At 40.3% G+C, this 24,269-nt stretch overlaps 1 long non-coding RNA gene across 5 annotated transcripts in view; it reads right to left on the reverse strand.

The window, feature by feature from the left end:
* LOC143963318 (uncharacterized) overlaps nt 1–24,269 on the reverse strand; it is a 159,163-nt gene that overhangs the window by 49,733 nt on the left and 85,161 nt on the right. For 3 of the 5 annotated variants that reach the window (XR_013270940.1, XR_013270939.1, XR_013270938.1), the window contains exon 8: nt 11,216–11,306. The exons of the other annotated variants lie outside the window; for them this stretch is intronic. This is a non-coding gene — a long non-coding RNA (uncharacterized LOC143963318). The remainder of the gene's footprint in view (nt 1–11,215; nt 11,307–24,269) is intronic. 5 annotated transcript variants of the gene reach the window in all.

Consider the following 24,269-nt stretch of genomic DNA (forward strand, 5'->3'; position numbering starts at 1 on the left):
ATGTCTAAAGGGATGAAGGCCCAGCAGATTTCCTCATTAGTGCCCAGTAGCTCCATACCTGACAGTTAATTATGAAACCCATCCCATTAGATCTACTCAAAACAGAGGCACAGACAAACACATAGGGATTTCTTCCGAATAACAAAAGGTAGGAATTTGCAACAACATTTGTTATGATCCTTGCAATGTACATGGATCACCCAGAGGGGAATGTTTTTTTTCTCAACAAAAGTGGAGTTACGCTTTAAGAGTTCCCTTCACTGGCATTAAGGGGCCAAACACAACCTCTGAAAAACAACCCCACACCATAATCCCCCCCCTCCCCCCAAATGATTTGGACCAGTGCACAAAGCAAGGTTCATAAAGACATGGATGAGTGAGTTTGGGGTGGAGGAACTTGACTGAGTCCTGAACTATACCCGATAGAACACCTTTAGAATGAATTATAGCAGAGAATGTGAGCTAGGCCTTGTCATCCAACATCAGTGCCTGACCTCATAAATACGCTTCTGGAAGAATGATCAAACATTCCTATAGACACACTTCTAAACCTTGTGGACAGCCTTCTCGGAAGAGTTGAAGCTGTTATAGCTGCAAAGAGTGGGCCAACTCAATATTGAACCCTACAGACTAAGACTGGGGTGCCATTAAAGTTCAGGTGTGTGTAAAGGCAGGTGTCCCAATGCGTTTGACAATATAGCTCCCAACTGTCCCTGATTTCCAGGGACTGTCCCTGATGTGGAGCAATGTCCCTCTGTCCCGCTTTCCTCCTCATTTGTCCCTCATTTGGGTCTGATCTATATAGTATTATATAAAATGCACTATTTATCTTTCAAAAAGTGTTTCCCAGAGCTAAACATTTCATCTGATTTCTGAATTTCTGCATTTGTAAATTTTAAAAGCCAATATAACTAATCATTATTTTGTATAATTCTCCTCTAAAGGGGCGTGGCAGGAGTTGTGTCCTATGCCTACATACATTTGCTAATAGGTGTCCCTCATTCCCATCTCAAAAAGTTGGGAGGTATGAATATAGTGTGTGTCAGGCAGTTCATACATCTCACTTATAACATAGAGAATTTCTCTGCATATCTCTATTATATGGATATGGTAATAATATAAAGGGAAATAGGTTTACAGGAGGTGAGAGAATATGGACTGGCCCAGGAGGTTAGTGCTGATTCATAGTCCAATGAGTAAACTGCAGGCAGACAGGTAACACAGAACTCAGCAGAGGAACACAATCTAGGCAGTCAAAGAGAAATCAATGTATGGTGTTGCGCTCCAAAAACAACAAAGTGCTATGTGCCAATAGGTGGATGTCCCACACTAATAATAAATAATACAAACAATATATTAAAATGGCAGTGCTAAATTAACAAATTAAACACATAAATAAAATGTGCTAACGTAAATAGGTAAAGTGCATAAGTGCCATCAATATAGATCACACTGATTTAAACGCTTGCTGGTATGAACAAATAAGTGAAATCCACTATTCTAATCATAAAATAAAAGTGCATGAGTGACATACATGTGAATAAACACCACTGCTGTCCAGCTAAGTAAAAGTGCATATATATATATATATATATCAGTACCAAATGTAAAACCAAATAAATAAATATATAAAGTCAGTGAATGCACACAGTGCCAATGCAAAATCAATATAAAGTCGGTGAATAGTTTAAGCTGAGTGACTCAGATAAGTGACTAGGTGGTCTTGTATCTTCAAAGTGCCCACAAACACCGGGCGCAATGGCTCCTTACCTTACTGCTGTAAGGCAAACAGCATAGATAAATATATCCAAAGCACTGTATCCTGTGGATGGTGTGGCTGGGTCTGTGACCTTACAAGGCTGCAAGTGTGGTTTCCACTAGGTTCTCCACTAGGTTCTCAAGCAGTATATCGCATAAACCGTGTAAGGAAGAAGAACAAGGGGCCCCAATAGTGACGTATGCCAAATTCTCAAATTTAATAAAGTAATAGGCATCAATGGTACTCGCATAAAACATGATAAAAACAGGTAAAACAAAACGAGCACTGCGCTCGTGCTCAGGACGTCACTTCTGGTGTTTGATTATTCCTATTTATTCCTAAACGTATTGTCACCTATCACGTGACTTCATCAGGGAAGAATCATTGCCCCCATCTATAGCTGGCTATCAAAGTAAGAAGCATTGGAAGGCTAACAACAGACATAAACAAGACCAAGGATAAATCCAAAACCCTTGCTTTTAACGCATACTGTTAGACAAGTTATTTGGTTGTCTGCAGGCTGGTTGGTAAGTTAAGCTTGGTTTTTCCCTTGGATTTATCCTTGGTCTTGTTTATGCCTGTTGTTAGCCTTTCAATGCTTCTTACTGCGATAGTCAGCTATAGATGGGGGCAAGTGGCGTCTTTTTTGTATCACTGTTGTGTTTTTTGGTCAGGCAACGCACTGACACCTTTGCAACCTTTTCAGCCATTGTGCTATATGCTGGTGCACAATGTGCCCCTGTACCTTTAAGAAGTGGTGGGTCCCCTTCAGTCAACCTGCTCCCACCTATCCATCAGAATGCATGTGCCTCCACTGTGGGGACACTTATAATTTAGTGTTAGGTACCACAGATACCAGGGTGCGTTGACGAGGTTCTGTGGCTTACGCGTGTATTTTCAAATGTGTGCATACTAAACCCCTGCTTTTAACGCATACTGTTAGACAGGTTATTTGGTTGTCTGCGGGCTGGTAGTAAGTTAAGCTTGGTTTTTCCCTTGGATTTATCCTTGGTCTTGTTTATGACAGAATCTAAGGACCCCAGCTTACATACATACACATACTAGGATACATTTATCTATCAACACGTCTTTCGGAGTGTGGGAGGACGCAAAGGAAACCAAAGCAAGCTCTTTAAAGAGGAAGTAAACCCTGATGAGTTTACTTCCTCTTTCATTCCCTGCAAAGGTAAAGCATAATGGACTACTATGCATCGCATAGTAGTCCATTATGTGTCACTTACCTGACACAGGAGCCAGCGATGTCACCACTGTCCCCTGTAGTCTGGCGCATCCATCTTCTCGGAGGGTCTCACCGCTCCGCCGCTGTCATTTGGCAAAGCCGCAATGACGTCACTCCCGCGCATGCGCACGGGAGCCGCAATGCGCGGCATATCGCCGTTGACGGTGGCGCACTCAGTAAATATCTCCTAAACCGTGTAGGTTTAGGAGATATTTCTTGTACCTACAGGTAAGCCTAAATCTAGGCTTACCTGTAGGTCAAAGTGTGTTGTAAGGGTTTACAACCACTTTAAGAACATGCAAACTCTATGCCGGCAGTGTCCTGGTTGTGATGCAAACCATAGACACCAGGGCTACTAATCAGGAGTGCTAACCAATAACCCAGTGTGCTATCCATGTTCCAGATTAGGAACAGATGTTTAAATGTTGCACATAATTTGTAATTCTACTACAAAATATCAAAGATCAAAGAAAATTATTACTGTATGGCAAGGTTCCTCACATAGCGGCCCTCAGAAAAGGTCATAACGTATTATTTTTATCCTACCACAGTAATGTGGTCACGTGTACACCACGCAACATGTAAACCAGAGTAGTGTTCTGTGAATACCTCTACACACTGACATATCCCCAGAGTATCATTAGCAGCAATGCGGGCAGCCATGTGTTTCATTTAGATAAAATAATAAATAAATATCTATGCTTGTATGCAGCGCATACCTCCACCTTCTACAGCTCTGCGTATTAACTATTTTCTAAGCTCTCTGGGAATAGAGGTATCCATTACAGATATTACATCTCCTGAATGTCACTCTTGATTGCAGATACAAATATCAGCGTTTGGTTTGACTATGAATCACTACAGTACCATAAAATCAAATTCGCTCTGAGCTATGCTGCTTCCCCAGCCTGCATATACTGAAATCCCAAGAAATGTCAATGAATGAGTTAACTCCAGTGCTATGTGCCAGCAGTTCAAAATGTCTGCCTTAATCCAATGAACGGAGAGGGGTGTGTGCATGCCAGCGAGGCCAGGTTCTTGCAGCAAAACCTCCTGTTCTTCCCTCCTGAACACACGCACTTTATGAACACAGAAGGGACATGGCAGCAGACAGGGAGAGAATTTGTTCATTCTTCCACAGCGCCATTAATGTACATACTCCAGTCCTCTTCACCAGTACACCACCCCCCACTTTCCCATCGCTTCCTAGAATAAATTAACGCTGGGCATCAGTACAATACCGACAGACATAAATTAAAAAACCATCTGACAATTTCAACACAATTTGATGACTACGGTGGCACTTCAGATATAGTGACAGCTTGGAGTGGTGTCATCTTCTGACCGTGCCCCAACCCCCAACTCAGCTCCCTTTTTTTTTTTTTTTATCTTCCAGCATTTATCATCATTTTTTTTTTAATCACAATTCTAAACTGTCACCAATTTATAGACCTTTCTGTTATGCTTTAGCTTGAGACGTATGTAGTAAAAATAATTTTCAGTTATATATGCAGGAGCCCTAGTGGTTTATTTACCAAAGCATAAATCTATATGTAAGGTGCAGTCAACCAAAGCAACCAATTATTTCACTGATCTCACTAGAGTAAACTTCTATCTGGTTGGTCACTAAGAATTGTTGCACTTCTGCCATCATCATCTTTATACTTATTGAATAAACCCATCAATGTCCAACCTAAATTATTTCTTCCTATACCATTTGTCAGATTTATTGGCTGTTACGTCTTCCTGTCTAAACATAACCTTTATGTTCCTGACCCACCTACTAATTCCTAAGGATACCTTAGTGGTATTGGCTACCCTGGACTTCCCTAATTTGCATTCAGATAGATACCAGCTGCTTGACAGGTCCATTTTCAGATATTGTCTGCCTACATAGTGTTTGCCATATTTTGGAACACCAGGAGTGCCGCCTTTTCCATGTAGATTTTTTTTGTCGTTAGTAGCTTTCTCCATTTCCTATAACACAATAAGCTTTCTTTATTTCAACCCTAATATTTTTCCATTTATTTTAAGTTTTGATTTTTAAAACGACATACATATCATTGTTAAAAATTGTACTTATGAAGTAGTAACGATGACAACATCTATTATTCTATCTAGATTGAATGCTGTGCAAATTATGTATCAACGGCTCCTGAGGAAGTGTATTGGTACATGTGGACAAGATACATCAGTCTGTCAATTTTGGTGTTTTATGGTTATATATTGCAAAAGGAAAATATTTTAATGCAATCACAATATAGTTTCATATGAATTAAAAAAAAAGTGTTTTTTAAATATGACACATTTCTGTGTCTTAAAAGTCCCACTTTGATACTACAAGTTTTTAAGGATGACGTTTTACTGTAAAAATGTATGGGATATGATGATACTGCTTCAATACAATATAATGCTAATAATAATTATTCACTGGGCCAAACTCAAATGGGAGAAAGAGTATAGTAAATCTTTATCTTGTTTTTTTTCAAAGTGGCAAACTAGTAACATCAAAGGGTTTCAGTTACAGATACTTTGAAATATTCTCATATGTTGTAAGTAACAGAATATTTTTTTCTCGGGCTGGGAAAATTAAAGATTAATTCCTGGATTAATCAATACATTTTTTTGACCGATCAAAATTCTTTTGATCCGTACTCACCTCTCCGCTGGCTTGTGGGTCTTCAGGGAGTTCCGTCGGAGATCCAGTGACGTCACGGACATCAACGTCACCAGACTCCTCCCCCTTCCCCAAGTGCCTCTGTCTGCTAACGAAGGGAAGGGGGGAGGAGTCCAGTGACGTTGATGTCCGTGATGTCACCGGACAGTGATGGTAAATATAGATGTGGTTAACTGGGATCATTCAGTGAGCTAAGTGTAGGCAAATTTGATAACCTCCGTTTTTAACATTGTTGTAAAAAAAACAACAAAATTTAAACACTCTGGTATGTCTGCGTGACTGGCTAAAGTGATGCCTACTTGCCTACTATAAAGTGATTGACAGCCAATATACTAGATAAGTTTTATAATTAAAGTTAGACTAACTTTCTACGTTTTTCTTACAGTTTAAAAAAAAAAGTTACTTATGTCAGTGCTACAGTTTGAATTTAAAATGTGTTTGTGTGAACTGCGAAGTTAAGTCATAGATTGTGGAAACTAACTAGTGTCGGTGATTGTATATAGTGTATACCACATTTACCACTGACTGACTAATGCAGAGTTGCAATGCAAGGAGATCAGCTAAAAGTAGTTGGATCTGTATGCAATTGATCAAAATTAGTCGATTAATCGATAAAAAAAAAAAAATCGATGAATCGAACAGCCCTATTTTTTTGGAAATAGATCTAAGTTTGTCCCAAGCAAGTTTGAAAGCGTACTTGTACCAACATGTAAGCATACAATAAGGTTTACCTGTACATACAGTGCACCGTTTAGGAGATATTTGTCATGGTTATGCAATAGAGTTCGTCTGCTTACCTGTCTCCATGTGTTCATTTCTAGAGACCAACCGACCCTCACCTGACTGCTTTTATAATCCATCCTCTGGCATGGCTCCACCCTAGCTCCTATCAGACAACTCTATATTAACCTGTGCACTGCTAGCCAATCCTGCTGATCAACCTTTGTGTGTTAGCTTCCTGTTACCTGCCGTGTACTCTTCTACTGTTTTCCGTTACCGACTTTGGCGTGTCCTGACTATCCCTGTTTGCCTGTGATCCTGACCTTTTGGCGTGTCCCCGACTATTCTTGTCTGCTTGTGGCCCCGACCTTGGCTTTGTCCCTCACCATCCCTATCCTCCTGTTGCCTACTGTGGGTGCAAGCTGGGGGACCCTGGGGGTCGCGACCTGGAGCCAGTTGCAGCCAAGTCCATCCTCACCACTCGAGGCTCTGGTGAACACCTGCTGGCTCTTAGACTCCGCGCCCCAGGGAATCTTACGCTCTAACCCCGGTGGGATCCATCTTGGTGTTCTGGCGGCCCTACCTTCCTATCACCTTGACCCCTGTCCGCAGCAGTCAGCCGTAGGGTCCACAACCTTGTGGTGCACTCCTAAGGCCTACTGTGTGCATTTGTCATCTGGGCTCTAGGTGACCTGACAATATTCACATTTGAAGTGGCTGGTGAGGTCACCGGCACATGCATAATGGGCTCTGAATGGATGGCACACTTGAGTGTGCTGTCCATTCAGACCGCTGTGCCGCGATCGTGACTCCTGAGTGAAGTCATCGTGGACCAGTCATTAAAACAGCAGGAAGGTAGACCATTTTTTCTTTATATTTTCTAGGAGACTTTATTACCGCTTGAATCTGCTCTTTTATTAAACTAATACTTTCTAAGATTAGTTTGAACTTTCCTCCTGCTAAGAGGAATTATGTCATTCCTGTTCAGTATTGTAACATTTATACTTTACTAATTAGCTGACTACAGTAGATCTAAATATAATCTTTATAATCTAGATCTATATATAAAATGATAAAAAGGATACGTGTAATTTACTTTTGGTTGATGAGTCCATCCAAAGACCACTATTAGAAGGATGGATTCAGAAACATATAGAGGCCTCCCCAATAGCAGTATGTACAAAAGATACATGACTGTGACATATCAAGGCCAGTTTCTGATGAGATGAGAAACATCAGGATAGGTTGGAAGGGTAGCTATGCGAGATTTTCAGTCCCAAGCATTGCTCAAAATAGTATATTCTCCAACTAAAGACATTTGCCATAAAAACTACAAAATCACATAGCCAAACAATGGCATACCATAATTCATAGAATTCAGAAAACACTGAAATAATCACTAAGAAGGCTACTACATTTACAATATTAACCCATTCTATTCCATATATATTGACATAGTTAGTCAAGTTGAAAAAAAGACACACATACCTAGTTCAAGAATAAAGAGATTAAATAAGTAGAAACCCATCAAACTCAGTCTCCTATACCCATAACCCCATACAGTATTAAGAAAACACATTATGTAATAATTCTTTAATAAACACAGTGGCCATAAGATAACCAGTGTGTAATCCATTAAAAAATAAAATGAAGAATATTATAATGTCTGCAGATTTATAGAAACATATGATCAATGCAGTCAAAAGGATGTTACATAGTTACATAGTTAGCCAGGTTGAAAAGAGATACAAGTCCATCTAGTTCAACCATAAAAATAAATAAATAAAATAAAAAATATAATATCATACAATCCCATCCCCCACCGTTGATCCAGAGAATGGCGAAAAACCCCAGCAAAACATGATCCAATTTGCTACAGTAGGGGAAAAAAATTCCTTCCTGATCTCCCGAGATGCAATCGGAATTTCCCTGGATCAACATGTCATGCTTCAAAATTGCGCACGCTCACGGAACGGTGACAAACTTTGGCACCCAAAAATCTCCACAGACGACGCCCCATAAATGTCTAAAGGCCACCAGTCTAGAGCCACAGAGGAGGTCCAGTGTCAGAACCATCGCTCTCTCGCTCCAACGATCACAGCGACACCTCAAATGTGCAGTCATAAAATGAATATGAATGTATTAAATCTTATAAAATGTGTGCCTAATTTAATGTCTGCTGCTTTATCCCACTCTGTAATCTTTTTTTCCCTCTGCCTTTCCCTTTTAAATTTTATTACATTTTTTTCCTTCCTTTGCATAATGAACCTAATTAAAAAAAAAAAACTACTTGAGAGAGCCCCCACCAATCAGCTAAGGATTAAAAATGGTTTGTTGCAAAAGAGCAAGGTGGTTTATTTTATTAAAAATACATACAGTAAATTAATTTTTTAAATAAATTTATATTTATATTTGCTGTCCCCTCAAAATAACTCAACACACAGCCATTAATGTCTAAACCGCTGGCAACAAAAGTGAGTACACCTCTAAGTGAAAATGTCCAAATTGGGCCCAAAGTGTAAATATTTTGTGTGGCCACCATTATTTTACAGCACTATCTTAAACCACTTAGGCATGGAGTTCACCAGAGCTTCACAGGTTGCCACTGGAGTCCTCTTGCACTCCTCCATGATGACATCACGGAGCTGGTGGATGTTAGAGACCTTGCGCTCCTCCACCTTCTGTTTGAGGATTCCCCACAAATGCTCAATAGTTTAGGTCTGGAGAAATGCTTGGCCAGTCCATCACCTTTACCCTTCACTTCCTTAGCAAGGCAGTGGTCGTCTTGGAGGTGTGTTTGGTATTATTGTCTTGTAGGAATACTGCCCTGCGGCCCAGTCTATGAAGGGAGGGGATCATGCTCTGCTTCAGTATGTCACAGTACATGTTGGCATTCATGGTTCCCTCAATGAACTGTAGCTCCCCAGTGCCGGCAGCACTCATGCAGCCCCAGACCATGACACTCCCACCACCATGCTTGACTGTAGTCAAGACAACACTTGTCTTTGTACTCCTCACCTGGTTGTCGGCTCACAAGCTTGACACCATCTGAACCAAATAAGTTTATCTTGGTCTCATCAGACCACAGGACATGGTTCCAGTAATCCATGTCCTTAGTCTGCTTGTCTTCAGCAAACTGTTTGCTGGCTTTCTTGTGCATCATCTTTAGAAGAGGCTTCCTTCTGGGATAACAGCCATGCAGACCAATTTGATGCAGTGTGCGGTGCATGGTCTGAGCACTGACAGGCTGACCCCCCCCCCACCCCTCTATAGCAATGCTGGCAGCACTCATACGTCTATTTCCCAAAGGCAACCTCTGGATATGCCGCTGAGCACGTGCACTCAACTTCTTTGGTCGACTATGGCGAGGTCTGTTCTGAGTGGAACCTGTCCTGTTAAACAGCTGCATGGTCTTGGCCACCGTGCTGCAGCTCAGTTTCACAGTCTTGGCAATCTTCTTATAGCCTAGGCCCTCTTTATGTAGAGAAACAATTCTTTATTTCAGATCCTCAGAGAGTTCTTCGCCATGAGGTGCCATGTTGAACTTCCAGTGACCAGTATAACAGAGTCAGAACGATAATGCCAAATTTAACACAGCTGCTCTCCATTCACACCTGAGACCTTGTAACACTAACGAGTCACATGACACGGGGGAGGGAAAAGGACTAATTGGGCACAATTTGGACATTTCAGAGGTGTACTCACTTTTGTTGCCAGCAGTTTAGACATGAATGGCTGTGTGTTGAGTTATTTTGAGGGGACAGCAAATGTACACTGTTATACAAGCTGTACACTCACTACTTTACATTGTAGACAAGTATCATTTCTTCAGTGTTGTCACATGAAAAGATATAATAAAATATTCACAAAAAATGTGAGGGGTGTACTCACATTTATGAGATACTGTATATATTTATATTTATATATATATACATATAAATAAATATATATATATATATGTATATATATATATATATATATATATATATATATATATATATATATATATATATATATATATATATATATATATATATATATATATACACATATTACATAGAAATATATATATATATATAATGTGTACTCACATTTATGAGATACTGTATATATTTATATTTATATATATATACATATAAATAAATATATATATATATATATGTATATATATATATATATATATATATATATATATATATATATATATATACACATATTACATAGAAATATATATATATATATATAATTTTAATATGTAGATTTTTTAAATAAATACATACATATATATATACACACACACACATATATATAGGCATACCCCACTTTTAAGTACACAATGGGGTGTATTTACTAAAGCTGGAAAGTGCAAAATCTGGCTCACTTTTACATAGAAACTAATGAGCTTCTAGGTTTTATTACCAAAGCTTAACTGAACAAGCTGGGGTTAGAAGCTGATTGGTTTCTATGCAGAAGTGAGCCTGATTTTGCACTTTCCAGCTTTAGTAAATAAACCCTATTGTGTACTTAAAAGCGGTGTATGGCTGTATATATATATATATATATATATTTTTTTTTTTATTATTATTTTTTTTTTTTTATAAAGTAAACCACCTTGCTCTTTTGCAACAAACCATTGTTTTTTGTTTTGTTTTTGTAATAAATTATGATGAGGTGAGAGAAAAGAAATAACAACTTTGCATAATAATAATTAAAAAAAAACTATGTATATCTATATAATCTATATTTATCTATATATATATATATATATATATATATATATATATATATATATATATATATATATATATAACAGTCTTACCATTTCGCGAAATTGCAAATTATTAATCCATGGCTGATTGGTTCGGGGTTTCTCTCAAGTAGTTTTTTCATTTTTATTTAGGTTCATTATACTAAGGAAGGGAAATAAATAAATATAAATATAAATATATATATATAGATAGATAGATCTGCAGCTAGACGGAAACTTTTATTTTATTATTATTATGCAAAGTCGTTATTTCTATTCTTTCACTTCATCATAATTTATTACAAAAAAATGTGCCTGCTTTATTCAGCCTGGTCAACACCCTTCCCCCATTTCCATCACACAAGCTTTCCCTGGTGCAGGGAGAAATTATTCATTGGCACCCTTTCAGACATGCATGCAAGAAACTAATTAACATGGGCAGACATGCAACCAGCGATAAAGCTCACTATACACTCTCACACATCCACACACACGCACACACACACACACAAACAAGCCAGCCTTGTCTGGGGGGACATTGAAAAAAAAAAAAAGGCTTTGTCGCTAATTTAGGCATCTGTCTGAGTCTAGTCTGGTCCTCCCGGCTGGGTAATTTTTTTCCCACCCCCTTTGACAATGCTGGGAACATGCCCAGAGACCCCTCATTCAAATCCCCCCTTAACAATGCTGTCATTGTGCTATCATAGAGAAAAGGGGAAAGGGAGGAGGAGACCTGAATAAAAATGTTAACCCACTAAAGTGTTTACTAACAGACTCTGCAGCTGTCCCACCAACCAACAGCCATGGGGAAGGGAAGGAACACAGGAGGTGTGTGTGTGTGTGTATGGGGTGGGGTGGGGGGGGGGGGGGATATAAAAAAACATTTATCCAAATGTGGTCTTGTGGGTGAACGTCGCTTCCTATAAAACACACCACACAAGCTGCTATTGTGTGCCTTAGAAAAACCAAGAATAACGCAGTGCTTCCATTATTGTATTTGGACTAATTAGGTGACTACACAACATGGTGTCTATTGGGGACACTCTGTTTATTTGTGTGTTTACAGGTTTACAGCAACAATAAATGACAAGCCGAGCCTTAAGTACCATGTGGACCAAAGGGCACCAACCATCTCAAGCAAATAATTACAAAGTCAATAGTAATCTTGTCTTGTTACATTTTGAAGGTCACACTATTGTTTGTTTTGGGGATTTTTTTTTTTCAGTGTTTTGTGTTATTTAAATGTTCATGAGTTAGAGAATTATAACCAATCATGACTCCATCCTTAAACATGGAATCAAGACCTTGTTCACTGGATTTGTGAAGGTACTGAAGACACTTGGAGGTCTATTTAGACCTATGTTTTCGCACAACTTTTACCCAAGACTCACGTTTTTTTTCTAATTAAATTCAATTGGAAAATGCTTGAATCTTGGGATAAAATTGTATAGATCTTGCTACATTTTGAAGATCACGCTATTATTTGTTTGTTTTGGGATTTTTCTTAGGGTTTTGTATTATTTAAATGTTCATGGGTTACACAATTATAACCAATCATGACTTCATCCTTAAACAAGGAACCAAGACCCTGTTCACCGGATTTGTGAAGGTACTGAAGACACTTATGTCTCGTGCAGACGACCAGACTTTCCGGCAGACTAGATCCGACAGAATCAGTCGGTCGGACAATGCGATCGTGTGTGGGCAAATCCGATTGTTTTTTATTAAAAAAAATCTGACGCACCTAGAAATTGAACATGTTTCAAATCTGTCCGACGGACTCAATTCCTATTGGGAAAACCGTTCCTCTGTATGCTGGTCTGACAGACCAAATATGACGCAAGGGAAGCTATTGGCTACTGGCTATTGAACTTTCTTTTTTAGTCCTGTGTTATGTCATCACGTTCAAAACAAACGGACTTTCGAACAGACTTAGTCCGTTCTTGTGTGGCCAAGTCCGTTCGTTCAGAAGTCCGTCAGAACTCCACCGAAAAGTCCATCGGGAAGAACGTCGGACCTAGTCTGCCAGAAAGTCCGGTCGTGTGTACAAGGCATTAGAGGTCTATTTATACATGTTTTCGTACAACTTTCACCCAAGACTGACATTTTTTTTTTTTATATGTACATTCAGTTGGAAAAATGCTTGAATCCTGGGATAAAGTTGTATGGATCTTGCTACATTTTGAAGGTGACACTATTGTTTATTTTCTTTTTGTTATTAGGCTTTTGTGTTATTTAAATGTTCATGAGTTACAGAATTATAACCAATCATAACCACTCCATCCTTACATAAGGAATTAAGCCCTTGTTCATTGGATTTGTGAAGGTACTGAAGACACTTGGAGGTCTGTTCATACACGTTTTCATAAACTTTCATCCAAGACTCACATTTGTTTTTCTAATTAAATTCAATTGAAAAAATGCTTGAATCCTGGCATAGAGTTGTATGGATCTTCTCTGGAAGCATTTAAAAAATAGGCCTCGTCATGTTTTATTTATTCCAGAGCTACAAAAATACCTGCACTTAAGCGGTATTAAACCCCAAAACAGAAACTTAAAGTGGTGGTAAACAGCTGAAAAAAAAAACCTGTAAGACAATGGCAGAATGTGCTAGTATGAATCGCATAATAGCACATTATAAAATATCCACCTTAGAACGAAGCCCTTCCAGTGGCGCCCGTTTACCGCTGTGATGGCTGACATCCTTCCCTGGTGTTTCTTTGCGGGCTCCGGCACTGGGAGTGGCTGGAGCCGCGATGACGTCACTCCAGCGCACGCACCTGGAAGTTTCTGGCACAGGCTTTAAAGGTCCGGCACTGTAAGCCGGACCTTCAGAGCACATGCGCCGTTGATGTCATCGGCTGTATGCACTCTGAATAGCTCCTAAACAAGTTCACAGTACCCACAGGTAAGCTTTATTAAAGGCTTACCTGTAGGTACAAGTGGTGTAACTGAGTTTACAACCACTTTAATAAATTGCAGTTCACCAATCACCAACCTAGATGTGCATTATTTTTCTGTTTTAGTGGGGTTTTTTTTAGTTTAGTTTTTTTTAGTTTTTTTTTTAAGTTTTTTTCATCTGGTGATCAGGAGACATTCCACCAAAAAAAAGGAGGTGGAGAATCTCCACTAACCTAAGCAGATGTTTGAAGTAAGTTCAGGTTGTGATCTACAGCTTAAAGCAGAGTTCCACCCAAAAGTGGAACTTCTGCTCATCTGATTCCCCCCCCCCCCTCTGGTGTCACATTTGGCACCTTTCAAGGGGGAGTGGATATTTGTCTTTGACAGGTATCCTGTCCCACTTCCGGGAGACCGGGCCGCGGCAATCTACGTCAGCAGCTCGGTCCCCCTCCTCCTCCCTCCTCTCCTGCCGGCCAGTGAAAGAGCACAGCGTGCTTCACGCATGAGCAGTGGTGGCCCGGCCCTGAAGCCGAAAGGCTACACTGCTGGGTTCACTTAGTAGCAAAGGCCACGGCACCACCCAACCACCCAAAGATCGCCTGCAGTGCCCTCATTGCTGGACTCCAGGACAGGTATGTGTCCTAATGTTAAAAGTCAGCAACTACAGTATGTGTAGCTGCTGACTTTTAATTTTTAAAGGGGCAGGCGGACCTTCTCTTTAAAGTGGCTTCAAACTCAAAAAAAATGTTTTATACATTGCTGCTTAACAGACCTTTCCTTTTTTTATTTTTTATCTTTATTTTGCTTTATTTTCACCCGGTGATACATCTCGTAACAAACTTCCTGCCTTAGGGTGTCTTCGCTCTGGATAGAGGGGCAACGGAGACACCCCTAGACAATGTTGCCCATCTGGGGAGAGGGAAGTCTTGGACTTGGCTAACAATCTAAAGCTGAGCTACAGCAAACACGTAAGTAGTTACAGAAATAGTTTCCTTTTGGGATAAAGGTTTTACATAAGTAAATGAAAGCTGACCATTGTGAGCAACCCCATAGTAAATGGCTTGTCTCCATCCACTAACTGCCACTTTTGCTGTTTAGCTTGGTATGTTAAAGGAAGGAAGACTTACTGGCATGATCCCCAGGTGAAAAGAAAGTAAGAAAGCCCAGAAAAATAAAACGAATGAGGCCACTGGCGGGGGGGGGGGGGGGGGTTAAAGTGGTTCTAAACTGGGAATTTTTTTATCTTAACGCATTCCGTGTATTATAGCTTTTTAAACACAACATTTAATATTCCTTATGTGTGCCTGCTGTTCCATGTACTTGTATGAAAAAGTATCCTGTTCTCTTTGAATCGCTTCCTTTGTGTGAAATCCCAGGTGTTCCTGCCAGTCCCTCTGCTTTCCTATTAAAAACTGACCACACTAGGCAGGAGAGCACACCGTAGTCAGTTTTCTGGCTGTGTTGGGAAGTCCGCCTGCACTCCTCTATTGATCAGACTTGTCCTGACACACACCCCTTGCACAATCATTCACTGAGAAAATCAGTGTGTTGCAGCTTCTCTCCCTTCTCTCGTCTGGTGAATTCCATGCCCAAGAGGGTTAAGGCACTGCTTGAAAATAATGGCGGCCACACAAAATATCGAGAGCCACAATTCTTTTTTTCAACTCCTCAGAGAATTCTTTGCCATGAGGTGCCATGTTGAACTTGAAGTGACCAGTATAAGAGAGTGAGAGCGATAACACAAAATTGAACACACCCACTTCCCACTCACACCTGAGACCTTGTAACACTAATGAGTCACATGACACCGGGGAGGGAAATGGCTAATTGGGCCCAATTTGGACATTTTCACTTAGGGGTGTAATCACTTTTGTCTCCAGCGGTTTAGACATTAATGGCCGTGTGTTGAGTTATTTTGAGGGGACAGCAAATTTACACTGTTATACAAGCTGTACACTCACTACTTTACATTGTAGTAAAGTGTCATCTCTTCAGTGTTGTCACATGAAAAGATATAATAAAATATTTACAAACATGTGTGGGGTGTACTCACTTTTGTGAGATACTGTAGGTCACAATAAAGAGACGCATTATGATTGATTTACTATAGGAGTTGGAAATGCTTAGAGAATACCATGAAGCTGTGTTCACTTTAAAGAACCAATAAAGTCCAAGGAAAATGATTGCCTTGCATATGATTGGTTGATTGAAGTGAATGCAGCTATACCTTATTCACTATAGAAGATTCCCCACCCCTTTGGTAAAACTGCAAAAAGCTATACTGGTAGCCAACTAACATTGAAAAGGTATATTGGTTAAGTAGTATAGTAAGAATTTTTCATTTTTTTTCACAATAGTGAATATAAAAATGTACACAACAAAAGAGAGATCCTGGGGAACACCTGTTTTTTTTTCAAATTGTATTGCATATAAGTATATAAGCTACCACGTACATTGTGGCCCACAAGACATTTCAGGCTAGCGGTGCCTTTCTCAAGTACTCAGCTTTCTGAGCAATCTAACAAATCCCCTAAACAGTGAATACAAACCTAATTTGAAAACTGGAAAATGCTACCTGCTGGGAGCTCAATAGGAATTACCAGGTTCTGGAAGATTATTGTCTTGAGATGGCCTATTGCAGATCATGGAGTTCTTGGTAAGGCATCTGCTTGTCTATGGCTACCCTACAAGGTGGGCTCAGACATTGGAATGTGGAAGAATGTGCCTACATCGTCCCTCTCAGGGCACTAAATTGGCAGAGACTACAGAGCATTCCTCAAACTTGTAGGTTAACTTGGCAAGGCTTTCTTTAAAAAGGGGAGAGAGGGGTTCCAGCATATAGGCAGAGGAATAATATTAATCAGGGAATTTTTTCTAAGCTACCCAATTGACTATTCCCCCTTGTCACGGTGTTGGCAGGTGGCCTTCTCAGGGCACTCAAAGTGCCTGATCTAGTCAAACAATAGTATGATACTTACAAATGAACAAGATTAGACCAGATATACATTTTATATTCCGATCTGTAATGTATTTAAAAAGAATAATGTGCAGTAGACCATGGCAACCAATAAGCAATCAATCTTCAGCAGCTTTGGTTGGGCAAATTAAAGATAGCTAATACTGATTGGTCGCACATCACTTCCTGCCCCCACACACCAATCATAGTTGTTTCCTGATAAGTTGCACACATTTTTGCATTATTTCATTAACGAAAATGTATATGACTTTTTCTATTTTAGCGCTCTCATTTACATGCCATCAGTCCCTAACATGCTTTTGTTTCATAAACTTTGTAGACAAAATTAAAGCTTTTTTTTTTTTTAAATCATTAAAATGTCTACCATAAGAATTATAACACATTTACAGTACAAGCTTTACAACAAACACATGCTATTTGCTGCACAATTTATCATCTTGCTCAGCGGATTCAAATGTAAGTGCTCATTACTATGGAGCAAGAACCCTGAGCACTTTCCAAGCAAATTGCTATACAAGCGTATTTATTTTTGTTCTTTGGTTTTTTTTTTTTAGGTTTTTTTTTGGGGCGGGTAATTCCTAGTGTACAAAATTGAGATTCTTAAAAAAATATATTTATATTATATGTTTGCTGCCTAATGCCATCACACATTTCTCAGGCCATGAAATAAATGTCACTAGACAATGTAAAGTGACTTCATAATGCATTTGTGGAGGTCATATTGTTGATGTTGCCAAGCAACATGGCTGATGTTCCTCTGTCCTCGGGCTGTTCAGCTGTCTAGTAGTTTCTGTCATTTTAAATTCTACAAATTTGTCTCCATGCAATTTAAAAGAAAAGTAAAGTAGTGATTTTTTTCAGCCAATAGTAATTCAAAATCAAGTAAGCATTTAAATGTACTCTTTTTATCAAAGACAACTTGGAAGATACATTTTAAAATGAATCCAAACCTAACTATACTTAAACATAAAAAAAAAAATATATATATGCACAATGGATATTTCCGATACCCGCCACCCTACCCAGCAACCGTAATCTTCCTAAGGATGTTGTCAGATCAACAAGAGTGCTGGACTATGTCCACCCTTTCTTCCCAGCTTCTCCATTCATAGGAGCCGTACTACAGCTTCTGTGAATGAAACAGAAACTATGAATTGGAGGCAGAACTTCCAATCATTTTTCCAACCTCCATTCATAGATTGTGTTTTATTCATAGGAGCTGTAGTACGACTTCTATGAATGGTGGAGCTGGGCAGAAAGGACATAGTCCAGCACTCTAGTTGAGTGCCTGTGACAGCATCCTTAGTTATTTTAACCCCCACCACATCCAGGGATGTACTCAGGGCAGGGCAAAAGGGGCAGCTGCCCTGGGCCCTGTCATTGTTGTGGGGCCCAAAGCAGCTGCCTTATTCTTGCCAACTATCCTGGTTTAAATTCCCTGGTCCCTTAACGTTTTAGTCCTGTGCTGTGTCCCAATATCTCAGTGTGAAGTGCTGTTACTAATGCTGTCCAGCTCTACCCTATTGTTGTGCACAGATGACCCTGTGTTAAAATGTAAATTATCGGCATTCATATGTAAATAGCGGCTGCATTCATATGTAAATAGCGGTGACCGGCGGCATTGATATGTATATCATGCCTCCCTGAGGTCATATACACAGTAATCTCAATCAACAAGCAGAAATCATGTGCTGTAACCTCTAGTAAATAATCAGTGAGCCGTAATGTGTGGTGTAACCTCTAGCAACCAGTCAGTGAGCGGTAATGATACACTGTAACCTCTGGCAACCAATCGCAATAGCTGCCTGATCTGATTCAGTAAACTAGATTTGTGTCCAGCTGCTATATGCTCGGAGCAGGTGGAGAGCAAAACTGCATTGGGGGGGCCCCCCCAAGAAAAGTTTTGCCCAGGGTCCTATCAATATTAAAGACGGCCCTGGGCGTACTGACAACTCATGGGTTCCCCCGGGCAATAGGAGATTATAAGGCCCCCAGGCAATCAGAGAATATGGGGCCACACCGTATACACACACACAGTATGCAATCACACAGTATACACATACATGTACACACAGTATACACAGACATGTTTCTATTGGCTGAGAAGGTACTGGAGAGGTGGGGCAGCTATAATCTCAGCACTGCCACTGATCCCAAGAGTTCTAGGATCCCTAGGAGTTTTCTATTAATGGGCCCACTCACCTCCTCGGTCCATGCTGTGCAGGCAGTGAGGAGATGATGTGCTGTAACCTCTAGCAACCAATTAGTAAGCAGCAATGATGTGCAGTAACCTCTAGCAACCAATCAGTGAGCCGTATTGTTGTACAGTAATCTCCAGCAACCAATCAACAAGCATAATTCATGTGTTGTAACCTCTAGCAATTAATCAGTGAGCGGTAACGATACACTGTAATCTCTGGCAACCAATCGCAATAGCTGCCTGATCTGATTCAGAAAACGGATTTTGAGTGTAGCTGCTATTTATTGTATGCCTCAAAGCAGGTTGAGAGCAAAACTTCATGGAGGGGGGGCAAGAAAAATTTTGCCCAGGCTCCAATCAATATTAAAGACGGCCTCCTGAAACGCCGTCTCTCAGCATCTCTGTAGTACAGAGGGCAGGCTCTGTGAAATGCATGTCACAGCAGCGCCTATTCATAGGGCATAATGAATATACTGTGTTTCTCCAAAAATAAGACTGGGTCTTATATTAATTTTGACTACAAAAAACACACTAGGGCTTATTTTCAGGGGATGTCTTATTTATTTACGGTATGTACAAAAATGTACCTTCCCAGGTCCGCAAAGGAGTTAGCATTGTAAAATTCTGTAATCCCAAAAATAAACCATAGTTAAAGACCTTGTAAAATCATGTAATCTGTTCTATAAATATATTATACAATGTGCAGTGAGTATCCTTGTGTAACTTTAGTGTGGAAAATACCTTATTTACAGCACTGCTGGGCGCTCACGTGACCCACCGGAGCTCTTCTTCCCCGATCCGAATACTGCGCAGGGAGAGGCCAAGATGAGAGGAGAAGAGAAGAGCTCAGGCAGGTCAAGTGAGCGCCTAGCGGCGTAGTAAATTAGATATTTTCCACAATAAAGTTACACAAGAAGACATTACATAATCTTTTTATAGAACGGATTACATGATTTTACAAGGACTTTAACTAGGGTTTATTTTTGGGATAGGGCTTATATTGCAGCCATCCCAGAAACTCACGCTAGGTCTTATTTTCGAGGTAGGGGTTATTTTTGGGGAAGCGGGGTATGTGACACAGAATTCAAGTTAGTGTGAGGATCTTCACAAAGTTTACAAACTTCAAGATCGCTCAGAAAACTCCCATGTATGATTTTTACCTATAGGTAAGCCTCTAATAAATCAAAAATCATATAGAATATTCATGCTAAAACATATGAATTGCAAATGAGCAGCCGCTTAAGCAATCTGTGACACAAGAATTGTGATGAATATATGAAGCAGCGCTAAAGAATTGAACTCAATATTGTGAAAACACAAAAATAAATTAATATAATGACATCAAAGTTTTTGGGTGAAAAACATGTATAAAGAAATCACACCAAATATATAAATGGTGTCCATAAGAGCCCGTTCACAAGGGCTAAAAAGGAAAAATATATGTGAAACAAGAAAATCCAAAGGAAACAAATCATCTACGATTCACTTGCTCTTCCAGTTTCCCCACAATCACAATTCATAGTGCTTCCACCACCAGGTGACACCAAGTATTAAAGCCTCTTACCAGATACTGTGGACCATCAAATAGTATGGTCAAATGAGCGTGTTACATCTCCTTATGAAGGGAAACTCCAAAGCGCCAAACGTGATCCAGTCAGGGTTGGTTCATCAGCAGGATGACAAATAAAACACATATACGCCCATAAACAACATTTATTCAGAAAATAACAAGTAAAACTTGCAAAGGGAATCACACTAAGCAAATCCTTGGGCAATAGGTTTTAAAAAAACTTGCATATAGCAATAAAAACAGATAGAATTTCTCTCCCAAAAAGCAGCAGTCTATGTGGCTGCACCGGACTCTCCCACTGGTCAGCAAACATGCGTGATGACGAAACATTGTAGCCGCGCCCAACTAGTTTTGTCAAAGAAATGACGTTGTTGAGGGACTGGGTTACTTATAGGTATTGTAAATATCTACTAAACATGCACTGTTTAGGAGATATTTACTTTAGATGCAGCTGGTGCCATCACCAATGCATGCACTCTGAACGGCATACCCATGCTGCTCCTTCAAAGCTGTGCCATAAACAGCGACTCCCACACGCATGCTTGGGAGTGATGTCATTGCTGGCTCGGCCAATCAGATAAAAAGAAGACTGAATGAAGATGGTAACCAGTGACGGCCTGTTCCATTAGGGGCTCCATAGTGCCGCCCCCTCTATCCACGACCGCCACCCTCAAGCTCTATCCACGGCCGCTATTTTGACAGAACACCGCCACTCCCTATTCATGTGTCCGGCCCCTTTCAGGGCGCTGGGCAGAGGAATTATAGCTGCAGGGGTATTTTTTTTAAGCACCCGATTAGAGCCAGAGGCTCTAATAGGCTTCAAAATAGTGTGGGTTTGTGGCATAGAGCATTGTGCCAGCAGCCCACCCAGGTGTTACAACGTAGTTACATAGTAGGTGAGGTCGAAAAAAGACGCAAGTCCATCAAGTCCAACCTATGTGTGTGATTATATGTCAGTATTACATTGTATATTCCTGTATGTTGCAGTCGTTCAGGTGCTTATCTAATAGTTTCTTGAAACTATCGATGCCCCCCACTGCTGAGACCACCGCCTGTGGAATGGAATTCCACATTCTTGCTGCTCTTACAGTGAACTCTCTATGTAGTTTAAGGTAAATCATCTTTCTTTCTCATTTTAATGAGTGGCCACGAGTCTTGTTAAACTCCCTTAATGAATATTCGCTATTGAAAGACTGATCCTCAATCCGGCCAATCAGAAGCAGGTATGAGACCCCTTTTCCAATTGGCCAAAAAGAGAAGAGTCCCAATTGGCCGCCGAGGAAGAGGTAGGAAACGGAAGCCGCCACGATGCCCGTGGAGAGCAGAGGAAGGGAAAGCCATCTGCCCTACCATTGAGCAAGGGAAGCCACTGGTGAAGCCCGGTGAAGCCCGGTAGAAAAGCTGCCCACCATAGATGGGGTAAGTGCACCAGACCCATCCGACCAATCGGGTGGGTGTTATTGTTTGCCACCCCCCCCCAAAAATGACCACCATCCGCCACTGATGGAAACACCTTCAGTGGTGATAGCGCACCACTGGAGGGCTTTGTTTTCAGGTAAGTATGTCATAATGTGCTAGTATTTTACATTATGACTTAAACTGCCCGGGCTTCGATTTTTTTTCTTGGATGCGGTTTACTACCGCTTTAATAGGACTAGGTGGTAGAAATAACTGAAATACAATGTGGAAGTAAACATAGGAGTTTACATCTTGAACATAGATGCACTTAAAAGCAAGTATACAGAACAACAGGGGCTTTCTAGTAGCTTCACTAGAAAAATGGAAGCCAAAATGTTGGTGCAGCTGAAAGTACTGTTGTTTTAAAAGCCACCCAAAAATTTGAGCATAACTAAAGGCAAAACTTTTTTTTTTAGGTTTGGATAGAGTAAAGAGGGATTAGAACACCTGTCCATTCTCAATGCCATCTGTGCCCCCCGCAAGGGAGGTTCCCCCTCTTTATTGGTCCTGTTTACCATTCTCATTGAAAGTGAAAGTAAAGAAAATCCCAAATTTTGTGTTTCTTCCCAGAAAAGTAATAGAGGGGAAATCTTCCATTGGGGACCCCAAGAAATGGGGACCCCAAGGGACCTGGGGGTCTCCAAGAAATTCACTGAATTTGCAGGGATTTCCTCTCACTTCTTGTTTGGCTGTGGGACAGGAAGTGAAGGAAAAATTCTACAATGGGACACCGATGGCGAAGAAAAATCTGACAGGCATTGTAACCCTCTTTTACTCTATCCAAAATAAAATAAAAATAAAAAGTTTTGCCTATAGTTCTACTTTCAATTTCAAAAGATACTGGCTTTTATTTCCTCAACACTTCTATTCTGTAAGCCAAACATGGAGAACAGGCTCCCTTCATCTAAATATCAGTTCTCTTCAAGGGAGCATTACACCTCTTTTGGAAACTAGTCCTCACTGTGCATTTCTCATTATATCACTTCTACTGGGCTGAAAGAATATTTCATTTTAATAGGAGCAACTACAATGGAGAACAAACAAGCAACAGGCAAAATGAAGGCAGCAGGTGAATGTCTTCCAAATTTTTAAGAGGCATTGTCACTTTGCCCATTCATGCCTGGGAATGGTCCACCTCACCCCAGAAGTGGTGCTTCCAAATATGTGACAGGGGGCTGTCTGCAAAAAATGAACACTTTGGGGGTTATTTACGAAAAAGGCAAATACACTTTGCACTACAAGTGCACTTGGAAGTGCAGTCGCTGTAAATCTCAGGGGTAGATCTGAAACGAGGGGAAGCTCTGCTGATTTTATCATCCAATCATGTGCAAGCTAAAATGCTATTTTTTATTTTCCTTGCATGTCCCCCTCGGATCTACAGCGGTTGCACTTCCAAGTGCACTTGCAGTGCAAAGTAGATTTGCCTTTAGTAAATAACCCCCTTTGCTCTGATTGCGCAGTGATAGTCTATTTAACCACTTCAATACCGGGCACTTATACACCTTCCTGCCCAGACCAATTTTCAGCTTTCAGCACTGTTGCAATTTGAAAGACAATTGTGCAGTCATACAACACTGTACCCAAACAAAAAATGTTGTCATTTTGTTCCCACAAATAGAGCTTTCTTTTGGTGGTATTTGATCACCTCTGGGATTTTTATTTTCTGCTAAACAAATAAAAAAAAGACCGAAATTTTTGAAAAAAAAGTTTTTTTTGTTTCAGTTACAAAACTTTGTAAATAAGTACGTTTTCTCCTTCACTGATGGGCACTGATGGGGCTGCACTGACGGGCACTGATAAGGTGGCACTGATGGGCACCGATGAGGTGGCACCCATGAGGTGGTACTGATGGGCACTGATGATGGCCACCTATATGCGGCACTGATGGGCACTGATAGGTGACACTATTATGAAGCACTGATGGGCACTGATGGGCACTGAAAGGCAGCACAGATGAGCACTGATAGGTGGCACGGATGGGCACTGATAGGCGGCACAAATGGGCATGGATGAACACTGA

The sequence above is a fragment of the Lithobates pipiens genome, unplaced genomic scaffold, assembly GCF_037356315.1.
Source record: "Lithobates pipiens isolate NorthernLeopardFrog02 unplaced genomic scaffold, aLitPip1_a1.2 Scaffold_8, whole genome shotgun sequence".
NCBI lineage: Eukaryota > Metazoa > Chordata > Amphibia > Anura > Ranidae > Lithobates > Lithobates pipiens.